Genomic DNA, 24,203 nt, shown 5'->3' on the forward strand with positions numbered 1-24,203 from the left:
TAAAGGCCAGAACAGATTGTTGATCTGAAAGGTTCCTTTAACCTGAAACAGGCAATTTGAAGAGTTCAAACTTCATTTTAAAATTATTTTCTTTTGCTTCACTTTAGCTAATTTATGTCATTTAAGTAGTTCAGTTTATGGTGACATAACACTAACAATATATGGAAGCTAAAAAGGAAAAGTTGGGTCATTTTTTCCTTTGTGGGTATAAAGGTTCTCACAGAAGAAATGAGGTTAAAAAATCATGCTTGAAGATATTTTTGTTTCTTAGTCCAGGTTTGCAGAAGAAGGTCTTCATTTGAAAGTGTCATCACTCTTTTTATTGAGAGGCATTGGATCATCCCTGTTTAAAATTGTAACACCAGGGATTTGGCATGAAAGTTCCTGCAGTTTTCTCCTCCTGCCTCTGCCCTCCCCATCCCTTGTGCTGCCATTACAGAAAATGCACAGGTTTTCTTCCAGCATTTTGTTAAAGCAATTTCCCAAGGTGCATACTTCTGTGATTGTCAAGTGGCATGCTAGCAACAAACTGACTGCAAGAGTAATAATAAAATAACAGATATTTTAAGGAAAAGGATCATGAATTGAACAAACAGTTTCCTTGATCTAAAACAAAATGTTTAGATCAATTCTGGACACTTCAATGTTATTTAGCTATCATTGCTAACTAAATGGTGAAACAAAAAATTGTTTTAGAGTGAAAAATTGAAACACCTCACTTTGAAAATGTTAAAATTGTGTTCCAGAAAGCATCTCTTTGCCTTCAGCTTGAGCTGGTTAACAAATTACATACAAGTTCAAGAATTGTTTTGGACATTCCAAACCTTTACTTTTTGGCAGACCTAATTCCAACCCTAATATTTCACACAACCAAAATCAGCAGTATAAGTGCAGCAACATTGAAGTTTACACTCCGTAAGCTCTTCTGAGTCCCCCTCAGATTTTGGGGTCAGCTTTTTTGATGTCAACAGACAAATTTAAATTTTCTTTTTCTTCTTATTTTCCTCAGAGTATGAGTGAAAGAATGCATGGTAATGTAATTTGAATGTCAGTTAATGTACTCAGGCAGGAAATTGGTTTATGTCTTCAACAATTAGATTAAATAGCTGTTGTCAGCACTATGAGGGTGGAGCTCTCTTATTCTAAATACAGCTCAGTGAAAACTGCTGGAAGTAAAAGTTCTCAGCCTTGATAGTTTGTTTTCCTTAACCAAGCATACTTGTGTGTCTCTGAGGAGGAACAAAACCCACCATGAAAGAGTCTCAAACAGGCAATTTCCTGTCAATATCTTCGGACACAGCAGGTAACTGGCAGGTCTGATGCTGGTGTGGGCAGCAGGAACGTTCCACTCTTGTTCACATAACTGTCAGTTTCCTCAGGATACCTCCATAGCACAACCTAATCACCTCCCTGTGGGAGCATGACAGGCAGAAGATACAGCACAGATTCTACAAAGTCCAATGCATCTGCTTGAATCATTCCAGGAAAAAAGTCCAAATCACAGGATCATAGAATCAGAGAATGTTAAGGTGTTGGAATCCACCTTGAAGATCATCTAGTCCCAAATCCTCCTGCCATGGACAGAGACTCCTTCCACTATAACAGGTTTCTCAAGGTCTTATTCTACCTGGCCTTGAACACTGCCAGGGTTTGGGCATCCACAACCTCCCTGGACAACCTGTTCCAGGGTCTCACCATCCCCACAGTAAAAAATTTCTTCCTAATATTTAACCTAAATTTATCCTCCTTCAGCAAATACTCATTACTTCTTTTTTTCTCACTATTTCACAGTGATTGTGGGCATTAAAACTAATTTCAAAAACTATGGGCCATTGCAGTGATATTTGTTATCTTCTAAAGTGCATTGTTTTGAACCCTTCAAGATTGTTAGGACTTTGACATGCCCTTGGCAGCAGCTGGCTAAAACAATTGCAGTTTGCTAGGGTGGCAAAGAGTTAGACAGAGTTATATTTCTAGCATGTGTCTAACCTACGCCTCCCCCTCTAGCTGGGGTTAACAAAAACTTTATTTAACTCCATGAAGTCAGCTGGTTTGTTCCTAAGCAATAAGTTTTTATGCTAGATGGACTGATGCTAGATGAAACTCATCTGCTTCATATAATTACTGCTTTCATTGAGCAATATGCCAGTTGTTGCCTGCATTTTCAGAACATATGCAGGCTCATATATGAGCATATGTACTCATTGAGAAGTTATGGTTTTGATTAGAACAGATGCAACATAGTTTTGTTTAAATCACAAAGTAGCGAATAGTGAATTTTTTTCTATCATTCGTCTCATTACTGTATCTTCCTTTGCCCTCCCTCATTATGTGTGTAGGAAAGGCCTGGATACTTTAGATATATCATATACACAGAGGGAAGTGAAAGTGAGATGGTTATAAATGTTATATTCTTTCTTAGTGCAAGGATGAATTTTCAGATGTTAGCCACTTGTGTAACTCAAGAACAACCAAAAAATAGTCACCCAAATTGTCCTTTATGATAGATATTTTCTTTGATCCTGGCATATCTTTGTCCATCTGTTACCAGAAAATGTAAAAATCACATTTTCCATAGCTTCAGACCTTGTAAGCAACCCCTTTTAGATGACATGGTGCATCCAGAGGCAAGAAATGCAGCCAATGCCAGGTCAGACTTTGAACATGAGTAAACTCCCTGAAGTCACTGATAACTCACCACAGGTGGGCTCATAACTCAGTGTAGTGCCTTGGACCACTGCAAGAACATTGTGTCAGGCAACTGAATGAAGCAATGTACCACCCTAAGAAAGTTCTGTTCTAAACTTTTCTGAAAGATAGGTCTCATGTCAGGATAGGAAAGCTGCCAGCTTTAAGAAAACCCTATAATATCCAGGTTTCATCATCTGTTTTCAAGCACCTATTAAAAGCTGTATTTTGGAAGAAAACACTGATGGGTTTCTTTCCTTCTTCAAAATACTATGTGCCTCAAATCTTAGCTATACAGGTGACTGGAGAAGATAAAATCAAGACTGAAATTAATTTGTTATCACCTACTTCCATTCTGGTCCATCAGCTTGTTCGAAACAACCAATTTTTTGAACCCATAATGCACACCTTCCTGTTATTACATGGAGTATTTTTCACCTCAAGTGGGAAGGTCTCCTGCATGATGTTTTATTTAGGAACCTTATTTACTGATCACTTGTTCACCTTTTTAGAGAGGCAACCTTTGTCCCGTGCACATTATATAACATTGCTTTAGAACTATAGTAGGAGAGACAAATGCTAGCTGACTGTGCTCATTGTGACTGTGATCAGGTGTGCCACAGCATCAGGGTACCCTCAGAACATCAACATTCACTTTTATATTCAGGCTATAACGTGAAGCCCATTTGTTTTCCTGGAAATTTCTGGTAGAAAATCTGTTTTTAAATTGCTGGTCAATGTGAGGGGAGGAAAAAAGGATGTATTTGCACCAGTTTAAGAATTGTCAGAAACTCATAATATGTTTTAGTGGATTATATATGTGTGGATTATACAGTGGATTATATATACAATTGTATATTTACAATTGTATATATATATATCTGTATTGTATGTACATACACACACAGACTTATATGAGTCTAAACATGTGTGAATGCATATATATGCATAAAATAGTGAGAATATCTACTGACATATGAGGTATAAGAGGTGCTGTACTGCAAGCAATTGAAATGAAAAGTACCTCCCTCATAGCACAAAACTGTCTTCAGAAGACACAAACATATATAAATCTGGAAATTCCTTGCAATACTTTTTAAACTAAAATAATTAACAAACTATTAATACACCATCTGAAATATTCTTTGAAATGTGGAAATTCTCAATTCGGTACAATATATCTGCTTCTATTAAAAGAAGTGGGAATTGTAGTTAGCAAACCTGAGTGATCTGAATGTATCCCATACATTATTTTTTCATGGAAAATGGAAAGGACTTAACAGTGAGTGCCTCAACTACATATCAGGCGGCACACACAAAAAGAGGAGGAAGTAGATGCAATGTCTGCCAACGAAGTCTACTAACCTGTCTCCTCTGCTCCAAAGTCCTTCATCTGGAAGAAAGGCCTCAAATTTAACCTTTTAAGAGGCATTTAGATGCCTAAGTATATTCACTAAATGCCATCTGGGATGCCTGTGAGAAACCTTTTGGCCTCCAGTTCCCATCCCTGATGGATGGAGATCTATTGTACCTTATATATTCATATACAATCTTTGGGGTACATAGAGGAGCTGGGATCTCTAGGCATCACAAGATAGAAACAATTTATTGGATTCGCCTTACATAGATAGATACCAGTTCAGGTCACGATCCAAGTTACTATTTAGAAAAATTTATTTTTGATTTTTTAAATTGCTTGTTATAGAGCAAAATTTCAGACATTTGGTTATACAAGCTCCAAGTAGCCAAAACTGCAATCTTTAATTATTATTCCTTGTGTTGTGTGGATGAGAGCACTCGCCTATTTTAGATCTTGTTTGAACTTCTGTGTAACTTCTAAAAATAATTCTCAATGCTACTTCAATTTATCAGCAATCAAGAATCTACTGTAGCATTTCACAAACTCTTTTAATACTGTCAATTACATACAATGGTCTAATTTTGCTTTTAATTTTTAAAGTTGCCTTGGTCACTTCTAGCTTACAGGCACTGACATCTGCGCTTTTCTCCAACAGACCAAACACATCAAGTGGCAATTCCTCACGTAGGTAGTCAGAGATTTCATAGCACATCAATCCTTAATCTTCTTGTTAGTCCAGTAAATAGATGGCAATCCCTGAGCTTTTTTTCCAAACCACGTTTCTCCGGCCTTTGATCACACCATTAGCTCATCTCTGATCCTTTCCAAAGCAGGACATGGTATTCCTGCATAGTATAAAGGAATGACTTTATGGAACTCAGACACAAACAGTGAAACATTTATCTGCTGCAGTTGTTGAAAACTTTCCAGATTCACAGTCTTCCTCTGATCTGTTCCCACCTGTAGGCATGGGGTGACTTTTAGGTCTATGACTAAGTTCCTTCTAGAAGCTGTGCTAAGGCAGATGAAGGAGAGGGAGGGGATTCAGGGCATCACGGCTTCACCAAGGGCATTCAGAGTGTAGTGATCAATGGCTCATAGCTCTGATGGACATCAGTGACAAGTGGGATCCCTCAGGGTCAGTAGTGGGACCACTGTTAATAATTTTTTTTATTAATGATGTAGACAAAGGGATCAAGTGCGCCACTCAGCAAATTTGCAGTTGACACTGAGCTGAGTGGCGCTCATGACACACCTGAAGGACAGGATGCCATGCAGAGGGACCTGGACAAGCTCAAGAACTGGGCCCATGGGTACCTCATGAGGTTTAACTACACAAAGATCAAGGTTCTGCACCTGGGTCAGGGCAATCCCCAGTACCAACACAGGCTGGGGATGAGCAGATGCAGAGCAGCCCTGCCCAGAAGGACTTGGGGGTGCTGGTGGGTGAGAGGCTGGACATGACCCAGCCATGGACACTCCCAGCCCAGAGAGCCAAACGTGTCCTGGGCTGCATCCAGAGCAGCGTGGGCAGCAGGGCAGGGAGGGGATTCTGCCCCTCTGCTCTGCTCTGCTCTGGGGAGAGCCCACCTGGAACCCTGTGGCCAGCTCTGGGGTCCCAGCACAGGAAGGACATCAATCTGCTGGAACGAGTCCAGAGAAGAGACACTAAGATAATTAGAGGGGTGGAGAAACACTTTTGTGAGAAAAGGCTGGGACAGTTGTTTCTTTCCAGCCTGGAGAAGGCTTTGGGTTGATGCTACTGTGACCTTTCAGTACCTGAAGGGAGTACAAGAAAGATGGAGAGAGATGTTTTACAAGAACATGTCGTGACAAGAAAAGGGGGAATTGATTGAAACTGAAAGAGACAGATAGTTTTGATTAGATATTGGAAAAAAATCTCTTTTCTGAAGGTGGTGAGGCACAGGAACAGGTTTCCCAGAGAAGTTGTGGATACTCCATCCCTGCAAGTGTTTCAGGCCAAGCTGGATGGATCCTTGAGCAACCTTGTCTAGTGGAAGATGTCTCTGCAATATGGGCAGAGGGAGGGGGTTGGAACTACATGATCTTTAAGGTTGCTTCCAACCCAAATAATTTTTTCATTCAGCAATAAACCCCAGTAGAAGGTATGTCATGTTAGTTTACATGTATTTTTATAGTAAGCTTATGCAAATTGTACTACAGGCCACTACTCTCATTTCCACATGTATAAATGACCCTGAACATCGTAAAAGATTTTTGTTTGCTAGCATGCAAAAGGAAAGCTGAGATGAATGTATTTCCCACAGGTGTCCTTCCACTCAGTGCATGTACCTTTTCCCCTCATTAGTAACTCCCTTGCATGAGGTTTTAAGAAGCATGTTTTTAAACAGCCCACAATTCAGCCCACTGGAACTTGGTAAGGAGACTGAAGGGGGCTTATAAGTAGGATAGCCAGGTGTCTGTGTGATAGTATTTTTATGTAAAAATTAATGCTTTCAGATTAGAGGTGTTTTTTTAAAGAAGCCAAATCTAGAATGTTTTTTGGTTTTTTAAATACAAGATATGTTGAATAAATTTTTTAATATCCAGATAAATTTGGGAGCTGGTCTTTACACATTCATAGGTAAGTCTGGCAGAGTAACTTCATCCTTTTGTAGGACAGTGGAATATTATCAACACAAAAAGGATATTTTCATAGCAACATGAGGCACAACCTACTATTTTCAGAGAACAATTTACTATAATCAAAGACAGTTACAGTTTTGTATTTTCCATGTAACCTTTCCTGAAGGAATGATAGTAAGAATGCAACATTTAAAACAAGGGCACTGTTAAGACATTCCTTATCAGTTCTGAACAGGATTAATTTTAACGATAATTCCACTTGTCTACACAGTGTTCTTAGATGTGAAAAAAATCCATGGGATTAGGCCAAATATTGTCATGGTAACTAAAAGAGAGGGAAATAACTCTAAAACAGTTCCCAATAAGCAAGAGCAGCTACCATTTCATCAGTAGCCTTCAACAGAACGTGACATCTGTTTTTCATTTGTTGTTTCTAGGCTTGAAGAAAAGCAGGATAATTGGAAATAGTACGATGTTCTGGGAACATATTGAATAAAAAGACTCTTAGTGCTTTTTAAATATTGGTCCGTTTATTTTTAAAAACAACTAGCTTGTACCTTCTTTCACCATTTGGAAATTGGACAAGTTAGTCGGAAAATTTTCTGGACTCAACTATGCTCAAGCAGTGAAAGATCAGAGCAAGCTTCTTGCTTTAATAAGAACTACCATTTAAAGTGAGAAGTGGAGGACACCTATTTTTGGAAACTGAGAAGATGTAAATGAATTAATTGTATGAAATTATGTGATTACTTCATATTGGGGATAAAGTAACTTAAAGAGGTAACATGTACCAGTGTTGGTGTTTTCCGCTTCTTTTATTCAATACACCACTGTGTCTGAAACACGAATTTAAAATAGTACTCATAAATGTACTGATAGGAAACAAGCAGACAAAAATCCAGTTGTGAAACTTGAAGTCAGGGGAAAAAATTGGAAAAATAAGTCATAGTTTTTACCAGCAAGGGTAGTTACCAGCGAAACAGTGTATAATTGAATTTTACCACACATTAAGTATTTAATAAACTATTTGGAACATTTCTAAGAAGTTGATCATGAACTGTTAAGTGTGCTCTACCCAGTATTAGAAAACCTTGTTTGCTCACCCAGGCTAGACAAAGCACACACAAATAAAAGCTCTTTTGTCCTATCAACACATGAGATGTTTAAACGCCAACTTATCAGCTAAGAGGTTGATTTCAGGCACTCACAGTTTTGCAGTAGGAGCTCACAAGTTAGTTTATGGTTAAAAGCTTGGACATTTGGTAGGAGTTAAAAAAAGAGAAGAAACAATGACTTTACTTTATTTATCCTGAATATTATTTAACTGTGTCTTCATAACAAGGAAGCAGAAAAAAAAAGAGAGAATAATAAAAACTTAAAGCTTACCTGATGTTTCCTAAATCAAAATTCTGAAGGATAATACTGTATGAAAGACTTGTTGATATATACTTAGTGAAATATAATCTAAATACATTTCATACACTGGCCACCTCTGCAGCTTCTTGAAACCTCACATTTCAAGGTCTGATAAGGGTCAGTACAAAGGGTGTTGCTTAACTCACTTGTAATTTTTTGTCAAAAGGTCATGGCACCCAAAACACTTAAGTCAAGAACCAATAAAGAGTCATAAATGGACACCTTTCAGTTTGTAAGATTAATCAAACCAAAATACCCCCAAAACCCAATACATCACCAAGGCAAAAACCTCACAGATCCATTCCCAAACCATTTAAACTAAAACATTACTAATGGCTAATTTCATGGGCAATGTGCTACTTGTGCTATTTTCCTCTCTTCATACTGACAAAAATGTAGCTATAAATTATTGTTAGCATCAATTCTTCCACTCCTATTCATTCAGGTAATCTCTGGGGCAACACTAGGATGGCCCAATAACTATAGATAATGTGCTAGATGCAATTTCCAATTTGAAAGCTCCACTGTAGGAGCACTTTTCCAAAAGGAACCTATAATAAAAATAAATTTATTTCAGGCTGCACTCTGTATTTGAAATTATATACTGACATTGTCTTACGCATGTTTGGCACCTGATTTTAGTGCATCCTGATATCTTTGACCTTGCCCACTGCTGAATTGTGTGGTGACATGACTCATATCTTTTGAATTCCCTGGCCCAGGATCAGGTTGCTCATGCGTGTAATCCATGCTGTTCCCAGATATTCTCCAGGTAGGGATGATAGAGAAACTGCTGCTCAGCTTAGGCTTGCTGTCCTGCCTGCTGAGGAGACTGTTATGATAACAGCTGTGTTTACCAGCTTTCCAGCAGCCTGGAAATTCATAACATTAGGGCAGTTCAGGTACAGTCATATCTTATTAGTGTGCACAACAGCAAAAACAAACCGCAAATCATAAAAATGCTTGAGTGTGGGGGTCTTTGTTTATAGAGACATTTCAAAAATAAAGCTCACTTATTCTTGTGACTATTTGTCACGGCAAGGACAGCCTTAATTTTTTTCCCCAGTTTTATTTTTCCTTACCTCTCTGCTGGTTTGAGGCTTTATTGCCTTCAGTTATTTGCCTGAATAGCAACTTCATACACAGAAAAGACAGCTAATAGGCAGTGACCATCACTAATGGGGGGCAAACACTGAGGAATTTCATTCTTGATGATTGACCATCAAGTACATGGTGGTTTTGTCACCCTCATCCTCATGTCAGACTGTATGAATCTGACCTGCTAGGCTAGGGCAGGTGAAAATTAGTGAGCATGAGGCAGCCTGCATATGGGCCAGGTTCTCAAGGAAACTGTCTCTCCAGCCCATTGTCCACTGGTCCACTGCCCCCCTTGCAGCTCTCACTACCCACTGACCTACTGCCCCTCTTGCAGCTCTCACTGCCCACTCCATTGCCTCCAGGAGTCAAAAAACAACATGGGGAATGTCTATGGATGTTTTCAATCCCTGCTGCTTCAGCTCCCAAGAATGCTGGTGTTGGAGAAGGGGAGAACTTAGGGTTGGAGAGGAGAAGCCACAGGCACAGCTGTAGTTTATATTGTATTGATTAGAGGACCAACTTCAATATGTAGAAATAATAATAGACATAGAGATGCCAGCTGTGGAAATCTTCTTAGATAGCTGGAGATTATGTAGTAGGGCTGGAAATGAAAGAGGAAACTGATTTATTCTCACTGTTCATTACTGCAATTCAGAGCAATTTATTTAAGGTCACTATCTCCCATTCTAAGGGAAAATGCAAACATTAATCTTCATATACTGTCTCTTGGAAACCAGTATTCTAGACAATTAGTTTGCTATCCTCTTTTTATGTGCAGTCTTTTCATATTCAGCAAGAAGGATAGTAGTCTAATCATCTGTGCTGTACATATGGCCTTGAGTACATACCACAGTTTAAACAAACAGGAGATGATTGCTGTCTTCACATTGATGATACCTTCAGTATGCTTTTAGGGTCAATTTTTATTCATTTCAAATAGTGCTTCTATTATTAGGTCTAAACCCACAATAGTACAACAGGAAACTCACATCTCCTGCTTGGGTTGTACAGAAGTGCTTGTGGTAAGACTAAGACAGAGATGAGTACAGGCCATTCTTTAAATTTTTGCCTTTAAGGACAGATTCTGATGTCCCTGTTAGTCAGGGCACCTCTAGCTTACCTGTCCAATGCACTTTCCTTGTGCATTTCAATGTGCAGCTATATTTTGACTAAGGTGTGCATGTCCCATGTACCATGATCCTGAAGACCTAATCTTTGCTTTACAAGGGAATTTAGATTCACCAAGCAGGAGCCCATCCTTCTCTACATGGAACTGAAATAAACACCACCAGAGACAGTGAGGTAGGTGAAAAGCACTGACTTCTGACTTCGTTTTGTCACTGTGAAAATATCCATACTCTTAGACAATACCAACCTGTGTAACCTCTCCCACTGCCAAAGAAACATGGAGAAGAAAAGATGTCCCATAATACCAAGAAAGACTAAAAGCTCAGGTTTTGCCTGTTCTGGTGAACCTAGAGGATGTCACCAATATTTTCAATATGATGGATAGTGAGATTTTTCCTCCTTTACATTATTTGGAATTTCTTTTCTGCCTTAGAGGTCAGACTAGAAGCAATAGGTTTTCTCTGCTGGAGATGATGATAAGTGAGGTAGAAGTCAAGCCACCCAAGGACAGAGACACGCCCATCTTAATGATGTTACATACATGTTAATTCCTGATATCCTAAGTAGCTGCTAAATAATCACATGATCCTTCAACAGCATTAGTGAAAAATATTTAAAGGACACTGAAGAGACAAATAAGGAGCAGGTGGTAGATAAGAGCACCAGTTAAAGGCACAATTCCTGGACAGTCTTCATATGCTCTTTATAAACAACCTTTCCCTGCAAAATTCTTCTTCCTTGATGCATTTCATATCAAAGACAAAAAAAAATTAATGCATCAGGAGCAAACCCTCAGAAGTCTAATCAAGGCTTATGTGACCTTGCGCTCACCACTCCGTCTTTCCAATGTTTCTCTGTCCAAGCCTGGCTCCTTGAGTTTGTCTGAGCCAAATGAACTGGGACATTTGCAAGACCAGGTCTTCCTGTAGGTCACATTTCACTTTTTAACCTTGGCCCTGATGGTAAGCCAGTGTCATGCAGGATCACAGCTCACTTGCTACTTGGTAGAGCCCTGCAGTTGTGGTTTTCCTCTGGGCTCGGAAAGATAGGCCACCTTTCAATGCTTCATCCCTCCCTACTGGCTGCTCTTGCATGGTTTGTGGTTTATTCTCTAAATGTCTGCGAGAAGATTAATAGTGTTACTGCTAATGGGCTCCTGGTAGTAACTCAATATCCACAAGGGCTCTCAAGGACAGCTTTTCTCACACCCACATGCTCAATCTAGAGATGCCAGAGAGAGGACAGGGTAACTAGGGAGGCAACTCCCATCCCTGAGCTGCCAGTGTCCCTCTGCTTGCATGCACATACACACATACATGCACAAGCCATGGCCACCCCATATCCTTCCACCAGCCTGCTTGCTTCCTCACCTTTTATACTCTCCAGCCCTGTACGAAGCAGCCATGAAGAGAGCACCTCTAATACTCATGGTGTCCAAGGAGGGGTCCCCGTGGGCAGCCAGCATTCATAACAACACAGGATTAACTACTCCCAGTCATCATGAGCAGAATCATTATGTGTATCCCTTATCCAAATATTAAGAAAAGGCTGAATTTAGAGCATCAGTTTGTCAGCTTAAATAAAACTTCTGTGGACAGCAGTGGTCCCAGGACTTGTGTAGACTAGGACTGCTAGAGAATCCCAGGAGACCCTGACAGATGCAGTAAGCAGAGTCTGAATCAATTTAGAATTAGTCTTTGTCCTCTCTTAAGTTTTAAGTATAGTGAGGAAAAAGCACTTATATTCCACTTTTGGACAACACAAGTGAAAGTCTGTGCCTGGCCTGCCCTTAAATTTTCCTGCACAGAGTCACTACCCACAAAAAATAAAGTCTGGGTCTGTGTTTTTTCTATGTCTGATAGTACCCACTTGTCTTGTGCAAAGCAGACCAGGGAAACAGCAGCAAACAGATTATAAAGCTGACATCTACCCCCATTGGCTGCTGACTTATACAGAGGATCAATGATTGGTACCAGCTGGAGATTTGGCCACTGGTCTGCTTTGTGTAGCACTTCAGAGATTAACTTCTGGATCAACCAAAGTGACTTTTAAAGTTATATCTATTTTGTTAGATATAACTGCTGACTGAAGAAAAAGAAAATGAAGAAACATTTCTTGGAACATAAAAATGCTTTGTTTAGAGTTTGGACTTTGAAATCACAAGAACATGCAGAATCTTCATGCAAGTAAGAATTCTACAAGCTTTGCATTTGTCTCTAATCCAACCTCTGAATGTTGTTCAGATGGAATTTCAAGCCAGAGCTTCTGCATCCAAGAATTCTATTTAATTCCTGGCTCAGGATGGACAGATTAAGAGTGCTTTCTCCTCACCATCTCTCTGAGTGGCAGCTGAAAACACAAGAGAAATGTTATTTTATGTCAATTGACAAGAGTTGTGTCTTGTGCCATTTTATGTTTTGGGTTGGGTTTGGGTTTGTTTTTTTCTCCTTGATAAATCAAAAAGGATCACCCAAACAAGATGATCCAGAAGGAAAATAATTTTTAAAATAGCGTTTCACTTAAGCAGGTTCCTATAGGGAGGCATCGGGAGGTGTAACAATGAGCCATCTAGCAGCAAACACGGAGAAAGGCTGCAGGGAACCAGAAGCAGGTCCAAGGGCAGCATTTCTCCCTTGCACTCTGCTCCTGCAGTTCTTCTCTGTGGCCAGAAATCAGACAGCATCAGCCCTCACGTGCCCTATCCAGATGTAGCTCCATGTCACAGCACTCTTAAGTTTTTCACCAAACATACCTTTGATATGCTTGGGGAACAGAAGTTTACTTCTTGCCCACCTCAAGACTTTTGCTGTTTTTTTGGTTGAAAGAACTTTGAGATAATAGCCTATGTGCAGTAGTGTACATAACCACGGGATGTTCAGGGAAACAAGCATTGGTTGTAACTCTCTTCTAACTCAAAGAGAGCACATCTACTCAACAGAGAGTACATTCATCAGTCACTCTTACTGGAATCCCTTCACCTGGAATCATGATTTTCTCTGGCAATGTGCCTTGGGAGCAATACAGGGAGGAAAGCATCCATCCATCAAAGACTACAGCTATTTTGCCCATAGTTGCTTCACCAAGAACTTTCATGTCAGAGCTGAAAGCAGGCTGCCCCTGGATCTGCAACCTCAATTCCAGGCCTGTCATTTAGAGAGGAGAAAGAGAAGCTTGGTGTGAGTGGGAAAAATATACTTATCTTGAAAAACAGAAGTTAAAAGTTCTGCTCTGTGGTCTGTTGGCTGAATATCAGGATTTATTTTCAAGTATGTCAGTGTAGCTTGTATCGAAGAGAGATGCTGGAGATTTAGAGAAGATAATTATTTAGATTTGTCTCAATTTTTTGCTTTGCAGACTGGAGGCTGGTGAGCCTATAACCTAGGAAAACATGAGAGACACAGACTAGAATCTCTCCAACACTCACCTTAGAAAGTAAAGCAGACCCATGACCCCTGTAAGGTCAATGGGAGTTTTTCCACTGACTCTAGTAAAGTCTGGACTTCACTCTGAATTTTCCATTATGAAGGCCAAATTTTCCCCTCAATTTATGAAGCATGGTATTTTCCCAGCTTCAGTGCATGCCATCTCTTGTTTTCAAATGATGCATTCGAAAGCTGAAGTACACCTCTGTGAAACAAAGAGCAGGATAAGAGGATTAAATGAAATATGCTTATAGCAAGGGTCATAATGTTCATTTTGTTTGGTAATTCCACTTTGTGGCCAATATAAATGCAAAACATAATATCTCTTGGAGATGCGATGTAGTCTTAGAGAAGGAGGATCACTGACCTTATGTTCAGGATGAACAAACTGACATGAGCAAAGAAATCCCATGATGCCTATCTCCCATTAACTGTTTGTTTACAAAGTTAGCCTTGTAAATTTACTTGAGAAAATAGTAGATTTTAAAAGAAAGCATTTCCATAATTCTCTGCAGTTCTGCTGCTCCTGCAAGTCCATCAGGATATCCAATTCAATGGGGTAGGAGCTCCATTTTTAATATCTTACATTTTAATTAGAATAAGCAACTGTCTTTTTCTTCTTTTCATGTTTTCAGGCTTAATGGCAATAGTACAGAAAATGTAATCTCACAGATCTGGAGGACTCAAAATTAAGAATGGCAACAACATGCAAGACCCTATTTTTTTTTGACCACTTTTAAACTTTTGAACTGCAAATGCTTTAAGGTCCCAGGACCAAGTACTAAATATGCCTTTAATTCTTAGGACCCCAGGGTTACTTTGTGGTACATTAGCACTTTCAATTCTAATGTGATCATTTTCAGCCTGAGGCTGAAACAAACCATTTATGGGAGCATACTAAGCAGTTTGATCCTTTGCTCACCAGAGAAATGAGTACAGTGATGAAAAAAAAAATCCATACAACAGAGCCCTGGATGTACATAAGGGCTAGATTGTATGCTTAAGAGCAAAGTGGGCAGGAGAGTACATGAAAACATATACTTGGGCTCAATGGCTCTCAATGAGCATTAGAGGTCACAATGCAAAAAGCAATTCGACATGAGAAATTACACTGGTGTGATAACAAAGTTAATAAGAGCAATGAGTGTATAAACAAGGAAGAAATGATTAGGAGAGGAGATTAAGGTAATTTTATCTCTCTGTACAGTGCAAAATTGACTACTAGGAGAATTCTTCACAGCTGTAAAATATCACTGAAAAAACCCAAAGAAACTCAAAACTCATAATAGGACTGAAACAAGTAGAGCATCTTCCAGACAAAACCAGAATAAATTTTCCTTATCTTCTCAGAAAATTTTGGAATGCTCAGAAGAAAAAAATCCAAACAAAAAATCTCTCAAAAATAATCAGAAGATACAGTACATAATCTTTGATACAGTGGACAAGCCAGTATGTGGAAAAAGGTCCAATGTATTTAGATAAAAACACATATTTCCTTACTTGATCCAAGATCAATGATTAGACACTGTTCTAAGGGGAGTGACAAGTATTTGCCTCTCCCTGTGTTGACTTTAGGTCTAGCTGCCTGACAGAAGAGCACACATAAATAAAACAGAGTTAATGGAGCAAGATATAGTCATAACTAGATGAAACGTAATGGCCTGTGATGTACACAAGGTCAAACTAGATGATCTAATTCTGGCCTTAAACTTCATAAATTGTTTCTCACAGCTGCCCTAATGATCTAGTTGCCAGTTTAGACTTGAGTTGGCTATGAGTTTTCGACACCAATTTCATTGCAATAGCAGCATCCAGGACAATTTCAGGGCCAGAAGCACTGCAGGTGGCTGAGAAATGGTTTGTACCTGGTGTCCCATGCATGTCAGGAGTGGCACAACGTAGTGATGCATGGCACTTGGTTTTCAGGATTTTTGTTTCTGGAGTCTTCGTGGTTTAATTGTCCTGGATAGCTTGTCCCCAGAAAGGTGCATGTTTCAAAGAATCTGACTTTCCAAACTGATTGTTAGGAAGCCTGTGAGCTGGTACTCATATCTGTGGGGCTGTACATGTACCTGAGCATAGCACTGCTCCAGTGCTGAACAGGCCACAAGTCCCTGTAGAACCTCTATGGAGCAATACCTAAAACCAGTTATTTTAGGTAGATGGAGGCCTGAAGGCTGATTTTCTCATTTGAAAAACAGTCTCATTGTTTACTACATCAGCTGGCTGCACCTTGCTGCAGGTGCTTTGTACAATGGGGAACACACTTTTCTTCTCCAACCCATAAAGCTCTCCCATTTATTAGCATTTTTGTGCAGAGTGGTTTATTTGTTGAGGGATTCAATTTCTGTAGGCATCACAACAAAGATAGATGTCCATCAAGTCTGTTAGAAATTAGCAATATCCTTTCATTCAAATTTAATCACAAGTGAAGTTTAACTTGCATTTGTGAAGGATGAGGCATTCAGATATGGTTTTATGGTTACAAAACACATGTAATGATTTTGATACTGGAGCCAAAAGGACATCATCAGACAGGAAGAAAATTGTCTCCTTGGTAATATTTAAAATACTTTCAAAACTAAATGCCTTGAGTTGATGCGTTCCTAGCTCCTGAAGGGCATAGAAAATTCTCTAATGTATTGGAAATTATATCTAAATGTAATCAGCAAAAGCACTGGTACAGTTTATTTCCAGATGAGACCTTGAAATTCTGCCATATTTTTCAGATATCATTGTTACACTATCATCCTGTTAATTAATTATTTAACACAATTATCCCTTCTTGCCCTCCATAAGAGTGAGCAGTTTACTTAGTTATATGCAAAATCATAGGCTGATACAATTTGCTGACTAGAAAAATCACTGCTGTTTTTTTGTATTTATTTGTGTAGAAACACATGCATACAGACCTGTTTGGTCTTATTGCATAGCTGATAAATGATAATTGATTTACAAAAATTTTCTGGATACTTTACTCTAATGTACCATTATACTAAGAACATGCTGATTATAACAAAAAGCACAGAAATTTAAATGGTACTTGTGCATCTGCTTATGTGTATATGTGATTTTCCGTGCTGGTGTAAAATGCATGGGGTATTTTTACAATTGCAAATATCTATTGCAATTAAAATTGAAAATAATTAAAATTAATAAATAGTGAAATAATTATTATTTTTTAAAAATAAATTACTGAAAAATATTTAGTTATAAAATTATGTGACATACCATAGTTCCAAAATACTTACAGGTATAAAATGTAACTGTAAAAACTAGATGAAATGTAATGGCCTGTGATGGATCCTTAAACACCTTTTTGATTACTAATGTCCCATTTGATTTAAGACTTGACTTCAGGCAGTCACCTCATTGCAAATACTTCTGTGGGCTTGCTTGGGACAAATTAACATTTTACATACAAAAATGAAAGGTCCTGGACTTCGGCGCACACTCTGAGCCATGCCAGAGTGAGACAACAGAATTCAGTCTAGTTTCGCTCTGCTTTCTTTTCTCTACAGTACAAAGGCATCTGTGAAGGAAAGTAAAACAATCTTTTTAGTGGTTGTTAAAGTTTTTTGAGGCACATCAAATGCGCAGTAGCAATTGAATTGTACCCTAAAATGTCAGCAAAATTTAATTAGAAGAAAGAGAATCTTAAATGTATCCTTTGCCATCAAAAAAGTGTAATTAAAAAAAAATCTCATCAGGAAAATGCACCAAATTTCAGAAGCTGCCACAGATTTAACTAATGATGAAATCCTTTTGAAAATTATAGTCATATGCTTTGATAAACATTATAAAATCTTGGTCCATTACTAGTCTTTCTTCATTCAGTGAAGTTGAAGTACTTTGGGAAAATTTAAGGAAGGAAGAAAATCTGTTGTGAATTAAAATTCTGGAAAAATGATACATCTCCATAAAATTTGTTACTAAGCAATTTTTCTTGTGAATTTTACAAAAGCAACTGAAAATTCAATCAACTCTGTTTTATGGATTTAATTACTCTTTTAAATAGTTTATTTTCAGTGGTTTTATTAGTTTTCAAATACTGAGAAGAAATTATCATATGCTCATAATAATTTTGCTCTTTTCCTTAAATCAGTATTTTCCATTAGCAATATTTCTTTCCCTCTTTTCTGTACAGAGACATTTCTGACTGACATAAAGCAGATGAACTCAGCAGTCTTTTCCTACACCCTTAGGAGGAAATTAAAATAAAAGGCCAAAACAGAGAAAAAAATATTTCAAACTGCCGTAAAACAAAATGAAGCTCTTGGCAAGAATTTGTGTAATATATCTAGCAGTTTTAAGATTATCAACCAAACCTCACTGCTTTTGTTAATCTACTATGAACCTTTGTCTTTCTGGTGAGATTTTCAGGTTCTGTGAACAATGCACGGAGATTGTAATGATGGCCACCTGTCCTCTTCAAGCTCATTTCACCCATCATTACAGCTTTGGCACTAATTAGAGGGAGCTAATAGATAAAGATAAAATGCAATTACTACTATGGAAAGTACAAGACTTTATTGGTGTACCAAATTTTTTGGTAGGCAATTTTCACTTGCTGCAGACACAATGAACATTTTCTCTCAATTTCAGCTCTAATATAATTTCCTTCTATAGTATTTCTAATAATGTTCAAAACTATCATCCTCATAACAACTGGGAAAAATTAGCTAGCACCATGTAATTTTAAATTGCATTGGGTTTTTATTTAAAGGAAGCCTTTTGCCTCTGTTTTCCCCATTTACTTGGGCAAAGCAGTGTTTGGAACCTGTTGGTTTTGGAACCTCTCTGAAAGCCAAGCGTCCGCTACGGAAAGCAGGAGCCTCCCTTGGAATAGAAAATGTAAACCCCCTCCCACTGAATTATTAGAATTTTGAAATTAAGGGGGTCTCAGGCTAAGAGATGAGGATAGGAATAACATTTCTTTACTGGTGTGTAAGATAAAGCAAACAAGCACCCACGGCTGCGGCACCGACTCCAAACAGGCCCCGGGCCCAGTCCCGGCCTGCTCGGCCGCGGGCCCTTTCCCTGCGCTGCAGTTCCGGGCACGGCCGGCAGGGGCGCTGCTGCTCCCGGGGCGGGGCGGGGGCGGGGATTCCCCGCGCCTGCAGGGGGCGCTGTGGCGCGGGCTGGGCAGCGTGCGGTGATGGCGGCTCGGCCCGGCCGGGAAGGGAGGGAGGAGCGGCTTCGCCTCACAGCCTTGGGGCAGCCGATCCCGGTGCCCCAGCAGGGCTCTGAGGAGCACCAAGCCGGGACGGCAGGGTCTCGGCAGGCAGGGGGTGTGGGCTGCAGAGCAGTGAAAACTCGGAGCAGTGCTGCAGAAGCGGCAGGGGCAGGGCAGGGGCGGCCCGGCTCCCAGCAGCGCAGGGAGAGGCGAGCTCAGGATCCCAGGCACCCCAACAGTCGGGGATGGGTCCCTCTGTTAGTGAGGGAGGCGATAATAAGGGCTCAGTTCAGTGGCTGCTCTCACGAACAGAGGCTCACCTCATGCCGAGCGAGAGACAGAGAGACAGACAGACAGACAGACAGACAGAGCAGCTGCCCCAGCCTCATCCCTTACCTGCCCAATTCCTGCGGTATCTCTGACCCTCGGAGAGAAGCTCCCAGATAAGAGAAGTGCAACCAGATGTCCTCCTCCGAGCTTGGCCACTTCTTTTGCTTTCTTAAGTAGCCAGTTGTTAGTGTTTCCTAGCAACTTATGGGAAAAAATTCTGTAAGTAAAAAGGAACAAAAGGAAAGAAACCTAACCCTCAACAGACCCCTGCACAACTTCTGGGGTGTAGCAGAAAAAGTTGTAAGCAGCTTTGTGATTACTTTGACAAAAGATGCTCCAAAAGATGTTGTACAATTTGAGTGTCGATGCGCCAGCTGGCTCCAGATGTTTGCATTGTATTGCTTTTTAAGAATGGCTGTGCAACCATGCATGACATCCCTGTCTCCCTGGTTCTACTGGTGTTACTCTGCCTCTATAGATATCTGCCCTCATTTTCTGGAAATAGTTATGAGAGGTGGAACTACATGATCAGCAGACCACACGATACTATAAAAACCACAGGAATAAATATATAAGAGTTTAAAGGAAGCATTGGCTTAAACTAGTGTGTCAAATGCAAATGTAATGGTGAGTTGCCTTGCTCATAGTTTGGGAGATATGTAATAATTTTTTTTTGTTGTTTTTGTATTGTGGGTACCAGAATTAAGAAAAGCTTTTAATTCCCATTATTAATAATTTTGCTCTAGTCCCTTTGCCCTACAGTATACAGGGTTATTAATCAGTATGAATAGCAAAAGAATCTATTTATGATTCAGTTTATAATGACAACACACTCCTGAGCTGTAAGTACTATGTCACTGTACTGAAAGAGCACAATGTTTATGTCAAACCTTCCTGGGATGGGGCTCATTACTCGACAGTGATTATTATGGCAAATATCCCAGTATCCTGCAGCATATCTACATGATATTCTCCTTACAGAAAGAGGAGGCAATTGCTCACATGTCTGAGATGAATTATAGCTTCCCAAGATCAGCTGGGAATAAATTAGCTGTCTGCTAAATACAATTAAGGTGGCACGCAATGTTTATTTAGTGCATAAGATAAGGAAACTCCTAGTACAAATATCTCTATATTCAGAATATTATCACTGTATAAATAGCTTAACAAGATGAATGGTGGCTTTCTAAAATAGGCAACATATAAACTGGCTGCCTTATGCCTGTGTCAGATTGACTCTGTTAGTCTTATCTACAGATGCTTCTGATCCCTTGCTGGCTCGAGCACAAGTGACCTGCACAGTGTGAAACATCCTACAGCTTCCCAGTTACTTAAGACAATCAAATGTTTCTTCACAGAAACCTGATTTTTTGACGTTACAGGTCAGGTTTATCTCAGGTTGCTAAGGTTTTTCACCCCTTCTGCCTGAGTCATTACACATGTCCTGCTGAGATGGATTGTCACATCTGCAATATTCTGCATCTGCATCCTCCAGTTCACCTAACTCATGTACTCTACATGTCTTTTTTTTTTTTTTTGTTTATTTATCTTCCCAAACTCAGAGCTTAAGACAAGTGAACAAAGAAAAAGACAAGTGGAGGACACCACAAAAGCATCAAGAATAAGCAATGCTCTTGTTCAACAGTGTTTCTGAAGACAAAAAACTCAGGCTACATAAACATGAAGACTCTGTCTTACTTTGAATGAGAGTAGTTCTTTTGCAGAAAGATTTATGTGATTTACTATTCATTTGTCTCAATCCAATCCCTTAAATGATTTCTGATAAACAGGTGATTTTAAAATGTTTTTCTGTGGCATAAGATGCACTTGTCCTCACTCTTTTCTGCTATTTATTGATTACATTATCCCCAGAAATCAGTCTGGCATCCACTACTGACTAAAATCTTTGTTCATTTATCTATAGTATTTATTTCTGTCTGGTGCATTGAGATAACATCAAGCCTGCCAGTTAAGTAGCTATTCTCAGTGTAAGCCTCTGTTTACAACTCTTACCCAAAAAATATCTTCAGAAACACCAGTGAAGTGGCTGTTCTCTATTACTTAGGTTGTTTTTTTTTTAATCCTTGCTTTTATTTTTAAGGATAATTATGAATATTTTGTTTATGCACTGTGGGTTGTGCAGCATGGTGGTAACAAACAGCAGCAAGCTTTGTTGGGGGTTTTTTTAGGGTTGTTATCTTTCTTTCTTTCTTATTTGTCTAAATAAATTATGTAATAATTTGCATGACAACTGGCTATTGGCATATATATTTCTTTCTATCCCAGGCTTAAGAAGCTTTTGGGAAAGTCAGTATTTTGCTTGTTTTTGTTTAAATAAGAACATACTCTGAACATACATGAATAAACATGTAGGAGCTTAAAAGGAGCTGCAGTTGTATTTAAAATTCCAAAAGTGAAGACAGTGTTGAGCTGTCCTGCCCATCCATGCAGAGGGAGCATTTTCTCATTTGACTTACTATGGAGACAGGATTTATAAATGCATATACAACACATTAGCAACCTGTTTCTCACATATAATCTACAGGTTTGAAAGCTTTGGGACATGATCATCTTTCTGTATAAGAAGCCTGCCATATTGTAACAGTACCACCTGAAGCCAAGACCTTCAACCTGGGAGACTTTGGGGACCACTGCAAAGCAACAAAGGGACCTGAACAGAGATTATACAATCTGCATTTTTTTTTTTTCCATCTGACTTTTAATAGCGGAACTATACAGTAGACATCCATTTATATCTTCAATGTAGTTCCATAATTCTTGAGTTGCCTCAAAAAACTTGAGGACTTTAACCTGTCATTACTATAACAAACACCTAATTGAGATTTTTTTTTAAGTCACTTTGGAGATAGGACTTGAGCATCTGGGTAATTTCAAAGAAAATGGCTCAATGATAACTGAAAGTGTGTGACCACAAATATTTCTCTTCCATCACTTTGTGTACTTTGTGCATTACATATTGCTACAGTCCTTTTCACTAGAGATTCCAGTAAATCCTAAGCAAATTTTATATGAGACAAAAAGTAACAAATAGAAAAACAGTTATACCAAAGCCATTAAAAATTTCAAAGAATACTCAATAGTTAAAGAACGAAGAACACGAGCTATTTAAATCCCTTTTATCTCCATTTTAATGAGACTTTTATTTAAGATTGAGTTTGCATGAAATACCTGGAATTTCATTGTCAGATCTTTTTTGTTCATCAACAAAACTATGTATTTTTAAAAAAACAACGACTAGTTTCCCTTCAGAAGCAATATTTTGTTGATACTAATGTTAAAAAGCATTGTTAGCATTGTAATAAATATGTCACAATACATGAGAAAGTCTTATTGTCAGCAATTGTACTGCTGAAAATCAAGTGTAACTAGGTGAGTGGTTGTACCCTAACTGATCAAAGGTATGCCAGCTCCAGGACCCATTTGTAGCAGGTGTCTGGAGAAGGACAAGGACAGGAGGAGCACACAATAAACTGAGTCTTTTTCCACCCTCATGTGGGATGTAAACCAGTTGTTAGGGTACCTCCCCAGTCTAATGGTGTCTTACTTTTAAAATTTTTTCAGCAGTTTTTTTTCCAATATAATGTCCAGCAATTCTTCAATCCATTTTCATTCCTACTGCCCACAAGAAGCTTTGGTAATGTTACACAGCTAAACTGAAGAGGGTTATCTTATTTTGTTGCCTGTTTCCTGTTGCTCTCAGCACCTGCATCCTGAAAAATGTAATCAAGCAATATTCACCTTCATCATACCACTTGGGATTTGTCAGTTTTTCATTTTATCCTCCTGAGGTCTGAAAACTTAGGACTGTATTTAGGGTGCTACTGAGGCATTTCTTTCATGATAGCTGCTGCAATAACCAGGGCTTTTTTGGCCTTTCTTTGAAATGAGTCCTGTTCTGCAGTACTACTTGGGATAAATGCAACATTTAAGGAGTAAGGATTTGCTGAGGGACTCAATGATATTTTGTTTCTTCTCTATTCCTGCCTCTGTTGGTGCTGGCAAAGCTGATGAGCTTGATGAGCAACTCAGCAGTAAAGTAGCCATTATCTCAGACATAGGAAAAGACATAAATTTGTGTCTAGAGTGTCTGAGGTTTCTTTCTGGTGGAAACCTTATATCTCTTGGGAGATTTTGGCAAGCCTCGGGTGTGTGAATGCTCTCTATGAACAGCAGTCCGATTAAGAGCCGTCTGAAAGCCACAGCAGGATTTCCACTGACTTAAAGGAAGGCTTAAGGAACTGTCTGACAGTGAGGGAACACCAGTGGATAGTGCACTTCTCTTGAAGACTAAGCACACACTATCAATTTTCATGTTATGAAATTTAATAAAGGCAGGAATTCTTTTGTCTCCACTTCTTCTCTGCATGCAGGTGAAATACTTCTGTTTTGTTGAACCTTGTATTGTTTGTTCCCAGAGTATGACTGTATTTTGCTATACTTCCTATAGCTGTAATTTTTTTTGCTTTATTGTACAACTGCATAGAAATGACCTAGTTCTTCACTGAAATAATGCATTTTTAACAACAGCAAGTAAAAGACAGTATTAAACTGCATCACTGATAACTTTTTTTTTTTTTTACATTCTGTGTTATTTAGGGTTTTTTTAGAATTTTTAAAATTGAAATAGAACTCCAGTGGTAACTGTATGAACAGTTGTGATAAAGGGATGAATAAGCATGTGAGAAGGCAATCTTTTCCTGAGCATACTGCTGTGACAGGCATCAGTGAAGCGGCAAGGGGCAGAGGTCCTTGTGGTAGTGGCTCACTGAGCTCATTCAGTGGCACCACAAGCAACAGTAAATACTAATCACTGTGCAGATAACAAGTAGAATTGGGTTTGGAAGAACTGCCAGGTAAATTATCCTGTCTTCAGGGTGTCATTTATATGGGTGTGTTAGCGCATCACAACAATTATTTAACTGAGGAAGGAGGAAATGAATGGAAAATTTGTTCAACA

The 24,203-nt window shown here is 39.0% G+C and overlaps 1 long non-coding RNA gene across 1 annotated transcript; it reads right to left on the minus strand.

The window, feature by feature from the left end:
• Nucleotides 1-7,268: 7,268 nt before the first annotated feature.
• On the minus strand, nt 7,269-19,378 carry LOC128943467 (uncharacterized). Its single transcript, XR_008483727.1, has 4 exons — nt 19,292-19,378; nt 13,722-13,924; nt 12,524-12,646; nt 7,269-9,770 (listed from the first exon to the last, which is right to left on the minus strand). It is a non-coding gene; the product is annotated as an uncharacterized LOC128943467 (long non-coding RNA).
• Nucleotides 19,379-24,203: the final 4,825 nt, after the last annotated feature.

Source organism: Melozone crissalis, unplaced genomic scaffold, assembly GCF_028551555.1.
Source record: "Melozone crissalis strain CALT ecotype California unplaced genomic scaffold, PUWL_Pcris_2 ptg000005l_1, whole genome shotgun sequence".
Classification (NCBI taxonomy): domain Eukaryota; kingdom Metazoa; phylum Chordata; class Aves; order Passeriformes; family Passerellidae; genus Melozone; species Melozone crissalis.